Below are 5,879 nucleotides of genomic sequence, written 5' to 3'. Positions count from 1 at the left end.
CAAGTCACTAAGGCCAGCCAGAGTCAAGGGAAGAACAATTAGATTCCACCTTTCAATGAGAGGAATAGCAAGAAATTTGTAGTTAGGTTTTATCTCCTGCAATTGTTTATCATTTTTTTAAATTAATTTATAGGAGTTCTTCATATTGGGTTGTTGGAAAAGTCATGACGTATTTTTTCTATGTTTTTCATTGCAAAAATGTGTCATGATTTTTCCGACAACCCAATAAATAGATATGTGTGATGGGGGTGCTACAGCAAAAGGCAGGACCAGGATGGGCGGCTTTACATGGGGTTGGAGGTATGGGTAGCAAAGGCTTCTTGGTTGGCGGAGCTTGAATTTATCTTAAAGACTGAGTACTTTCTCACTGGACTACTCAGGAAAGAAGGCATTTCTATGAGAGGGAACTGCATGAGCAAGGGCTGGGAGGTGAGAAATAGCGGGCTCATTAGTGTTACTGAATTGTTTTGCATTGGGGGCCCCTTGGAGGGTTTTTGTTTTGGGCATTATTGTTTGGATGCTAGTGACTAGAACACATGACAGAAACTCACTGCCACTGCAGGGTGGGGATCATGTCTGCCCACCTCGCCTGAGTTCATATTGTACATTTACTATCCTTGAGAGGGACTGATTCTTTTTCTTCCAGTTGAAAGCAACCTGGGGAAGGGTGCTGTTTGGCCTGGCTTGGAGGAGGTGGCCATTCCTAGACCAATCAGGTGTAGCCTGAGGCGGGGTCTTGCAAGAACTTGGTTACTCCTGCCACAGCCCCTAGTACTAGTGCAGTTCCCAGGGGAGGTGGCCTTACTGGGTACCAGTCCTGCAGAAGTTCACTACAGTGTGAGGAGTCTGACCTGTGCTCTGCAGCCAGAGGGCCCAGTAAAGGGTTTATTTTATTTTATTTTATTTACTTTTGTTTTTAATTGTGATAAAATACACATAACATAAAACTTACCATCTTAACCATTTTTAAGTGTATAGTTCAGTGGCATTAAGTACATTCACATTGTTGTGTAACTATCCCCACCATCCATCTCCAGGCCTTTTGATCTTTGCAAACTGAAACTCCACACACATTAGACATCAACTCCCATCATTCCTCCCTCCAGCCCCTGGCAACCAGCATTCTGCTTTCTGTCTCTGAATTTGACTCCACCCAACCTCATATGTGTGGAATCATACAGTATTTGTCTTTTTATGACTATCTTTTTCACTTAGCATTATGTCCCAGGGTTCATCCATGTCATAGCATGTGTTAGAATTTCCTTCCTTTTTAAAGTTGAATACCATTCCATTGTATATATATGCCACATTTTAAAACACTATTCATCTGTCAATGGACACTCAGTTGCTTTCAGCTTTTGGCTATTGTGAACATGGGTATATAAATATCTCTTTCAGATCCTGCTTTCAATTCTTCTGGGTACATATCCAGAAGTGGAATTGCTGGATCATATGGTAATTCTATTTTTAATTTTTTGAGGAACTGCTATACTGTTTTCAGTAGGGGCTGTACCATTTTACATTCCCACCAATAGTACACAGGGTTCCAATTTCTCCACATTCTCACCAACTCTTGTTATTTTTTATTGCTTTGGCTATTTTTTTTTTATCCTAATGGGTGTGAGGTGGTATCTCATTATGGTTTTGATTTGCATTTTCCTAATGATCAGTGATGCTGAACATTTTTTCATGTGCTTATTGGCTATTTGCATATCTTCTTTAGAGAAATGTCTATTTAAGTCTTGTCCATTCTTTTTAGAAAATTCTCAGAGATAATGCATTTATAGATGCAGAAATGGTTACAACAAAGATGGTTGTGATGAGTGGACACACACACACACACACACACACAAATCCATGTCTGGCAACTGACTGTGGCACCTAGGGAGCTAAGTCCAGTCCTTGTGTTTGCCCTGAACTCTCCCTTCCCTGCAACACCCCTTGTTTTGGGATTTTATAAGAAAACAAAGCTCCCACAGCTCCTTAGATTTTGGGATGGGGAAACAGAGAGAGTACAGGGCCTTGGTTGGCAGAGAAGAGGAGAGGCTCCAAGGAAAACCATAACCCACGCTTCTAAGCAACCCTTAACCATTTTGGGATTGCTGGTCCCTTGGGGACCATATCTTAGCCCATGCCCCTTTACAAATAAAGGGGGTCTAACCCCACCCAGATCACCTTCCTCCAGCATTATGTAAGAAATGCTGGAAGAAAATTATGGAAGAAAACAGCTCCCAGGGATCGATTGGGGCATGTGAGAAGCCTGTTTTTTCACAGGCAAGATTAGAACAGGAGGCTGGCTGCATTTGGGGCTCCCTTCTCTCTGGTATCTGGGAGGGCCAGCCTCTAGGCTTCTAGCAGCCTGAACTTTGAGAATTATGAGGGTAAGGAGAGAGTTAAGTGCCCATACTAGAAAAGTTTCTATGAGGTCATAGCAAATCCCTCCCCTGAATACCAAATCCCAATTTTTAAAAGCTATGCTTGGGAGGGGAGCCTGCTGGATTACACTACCAGCTCAGTATTCCTTTGCCAATCAGGAGGGCTGAGGTTCCTTTTGAAGAGGAGTTGAAAGTAAGGATGGTTTCCTGTGAAGGGAGGTCGTGGAGAACGAAGGGACCAGAACTTCTTTCCCCTCTTCCCAGTGGGTGGCAGCACAGGTTTCTATGAGCTTGCCAGGTGCTCCACCTGGATGGTGCTGGTGGTGACAGTGAGGCAGATGTCCTTATGATGCTCCACCATCTAATAGGGAGTCAGGTGAAAGGAACACTGGGGTGGAGGGTTGGGGTTATTGTTCCCACAACTCCCGCCCTTGGAGGCTGCCCCAGGGGACTGGAAATGTGGCTGCTGCTGCTGCAATGCTAGGGAAGCCTGGGTTTGCGTCTGGGCTTGGGCTTGAGCGTGGGCCTGGGCCTGCTGCTGCCACTGCTGCTGCCAGTACTTGTTGCTGGAGATCAGGAGGGTTGTGTTTGCTCATATGTTTCATAAGGTACATTTCTGACATTTATGCACGACTACAGACAGACAGGGCAGGTATACACCTTGGCGTGCTTCACCGTGTGTGTAGATAGGTGCACCGCTAGTGAGGCTGTGTCTGTATATGCCTGATGACAGTTGTGGCACTTGAAGGGTTTATCTTTGTTGTGCTGCCATCTGTGGGACTGCAGATTGGAGAGCTGTGTGAAAGCTTTCTCACAGTCTGGGTGTGCACATGTGTATGGTCTATCACTGGTATAGATTCGTGTGTGCTTCTGGAGGTGGGAGAACTAGCAGAAGGCTTTCTGGCAGTAGGAACAGTTGTAGGGCTTGGCCCCCAAGTGGATACAGAGGTGCTGGGCAAGGTAGGAGGTGCTGGCAAAGGTCTTGAAGCAGTGTGGGCACTTGAGGGGCTCCATAGTCTCCATATGCGTCTCGAAGTAGATCTGGGTGTGCTGCTGGAGGTGAGAGAGCTGGCGGGAGGATTTCTGACAGAAGTTACAACTGCAGGGCGTGGTCCCTGAGTGGATACAGATGTGCTGGGCCAGGTAGGAGTTGGCAAAGGTCTTGGAAAAATGTGGCCCTTGTGGGTCTTGGTCTCGGTGTGTGACTTGGAGTGGATCTGCTTCTCCGACTTTGAATAGAATGTCAGTGAGCACATCTGGCACCTATAGGTCTTTCCATCTTTCTGATGGTCATTATCATCCTCAGAGTATAGCACATAAGGGTCATTCGTTTCGGGCAGCTATGATTCCAGCATCTGCCTCTTCTTTCGCCCCTGGCGGGGCTTAGGAGCCACATTGCCACCTCCACCACCACCTCCGCCTTCCTCCTTAGGGCTGTTGATACCTTGTTGGAGAGGTCAGGGACCACCTGCAGGGCTCGTGAGCCAGGGGCAAGAGCTGAGACAATCATGGGAGCTGAAATGGGGAAGGTCTGAGCTGATGAGGCTGTGGTCACAAGGGAGCCTGAGGGGGATGTGATTACCAAACCAGGGCACCTTGATTGACTCCCTTCTCTTTTCCACTTCTGAGAACAGAAGACTCCAGCAGTCATCAGTCCTGTAGATGGCACAGGGACCACCGTGATATTCTGGGTAACGGATGCCTGGCTATGTAGGGTCAGCTGGTCTGATTTGGACTCTGTGTCCATACTGATGCCCGAGGGCAGGGGCGCTGAGGCAGGCACTGTCAGCAAGGTGGGGTAGTGGGGTGCAGACAGCCCACAGCCCTTTTCTGCCCGCAGTTGATCCTTCATCTTGTTGATGAACATCGTGTTCTCAATGTCCTGAGACTGAGGGGACAGAAGGCCATAAGTATGGGTTAGAATTGAAGTGAGATTCTTCCATTCTACCCTCGCTCTCCTTTCCAGGGCTCCTGAACTTTCTGTAAACAAATTATCTGGGTTACAGGGGCCAGTCAGGGTGTAGCCACCAGAGAACTGTGGAGGATCTCAGGAATTCTCTGTCAGTGGGGAAGGCAGGCAGATCCCCAACCAATAATCCAAAGGTGCAATTATATACAATAATAATGGGAGTTCAGTGCCACCCACTATGTGGATATAAGGGAAATAAATTCAATTTCCAGAAACTAAGATGAACTCTGTCACCATTGTTTGGGTTCTACTCCTGGGTTCAGACACTGCTTCTTTTTCCTTCCCCAGGGCCACAGGTAACCAGGGGTCAGAGAACGGAAGAGTTGGAAGAGAAGGATCCCTGCCCCCCAAGGACTGGCATAAAAGGCAAAGCTGAGTACTGGGGGGATGCATAAGCCCTTGTGTCAGGCACAGTGCCAGTTCAGGCTCAGCCTCTTCCTCTGGTCTCCCCCTCACACTGCGAGGACGTCACCCCTGCCTACCCAAGGCCTTAGGCCAAGAGGTACCTCCCTCAGCCTGCACAGTGGTTTATCTATTGGAGACCCCAGTTGTCCCCAAAAAACCCCTCACTCCCCTGAAACAGCCCCTGGGAGCCTTCTCCTGATGTCTCCCCCAACCCCTTCCTCAAAAACCCTTCTTTGGGATGTCCCTCCTTCTCCAGGGAGCTGAACTCTGCCACCCACCAGACAGACACCCGTCCCCTAAGCCCCCCTCCCCCCATTCCTCCCCTAAGTCTTGTCCATTTTTAAAACCTTGTTGCTGTTGTTGAGTTGTCGTAAAGGGTTTTAAACAGGGTGTCATAATTTGACCTGTAGTTTAGAGAATGCTGAGCTTGAAACGTGAAGTAATTAGAATGAGAGGGGAGGAGGGGCTGAGCTGGGGCTGCGGGGCGGGCAGATGCTGCACACAGACGCCTTCACAAAGCCCCACCCAGGCCCTCTCCCTGCCTGTGACAAAGGCCACGCAGGTCATTTCCTTGGACTCTGGGATCTGCTTGGATGCTAGCCTTTTACAGACTCGGAGGCTCAGAGCAGTTCATTAGGCCTAGGGGGAATCCAGGACCTCAGTCCTTAAACATGGCTCAAACAGAGAATAATTTATAATTGAGGATCTCTTCTGCAGCAGTGGCCTGGCCATAAGATTCCATCTCTAGAATTTGTAGAAGTGACACTGTGTTGGGACATGTAAATGCAGAGGCTCCCTCTCCCCTTTCTGACAATCAGGTGGTTCAAAGGTTGTCAGGCTGTGAAGCCAAACTGCCTGGGTTTAAATACTACTCCGCCACTTACTAGCTGGGCAAGTTACATAACCTTCTTGTACGTCAGTTTTCCCCGTGTTATATAGGAAAAATTAGTGTGCCTCCCTTGTTAAGGACTGAGTGAGGATTAAATGAGTTAATGATGTAAAGCATTAGAATAGTGCTTGTCTCATGATAAGTGTTGGCAATTATTGCTGTTATTTTCATTGAGGTCAGGCCCTGACCGGCTTCCTACTGACCGCCCAGCTGTCCACGGCTCTCCCTGCCCCAGTCAAGG

General features: G+C 47.8%; 1 pseudogene; it reads right to left on the bottom strand.

Annotated features, from left to right (window-relative positions):
• Positions 1–2,658: 2,658 nt before the first annotated feature.
• LOC109392210 (zinc finger protein 384 pseudogene) lies at positions 2,659–4,318 on the bottom strand (annotated as a pseudogene).
• Between the last annotated feature and the right edge of the window lie 1,561 nt (positions 4,319–5,879).

Source organism: Hipposideros armiger, unplaced genomic scaffold, assembly GCF_001890085.2.
Source record: "Hipposideros armiger isolate ML-2016 unplaced genomic scaffold, ASM189008v1 scaffold_319, whole genome shotgun sequence".
Taxonomy (NCBI): domain Eukaryota; kingdom Metazoa; phylum Chordata; class Mammalia; order Chiroptera; family Hipposideridae; genus Hipposideros; species Hipposideros armiger.
The sequence above is the reverse complement of the archived record's forward strand: the minus strand, read 5'-3'. Positions and strand labels throughout refer to the sequence as shown.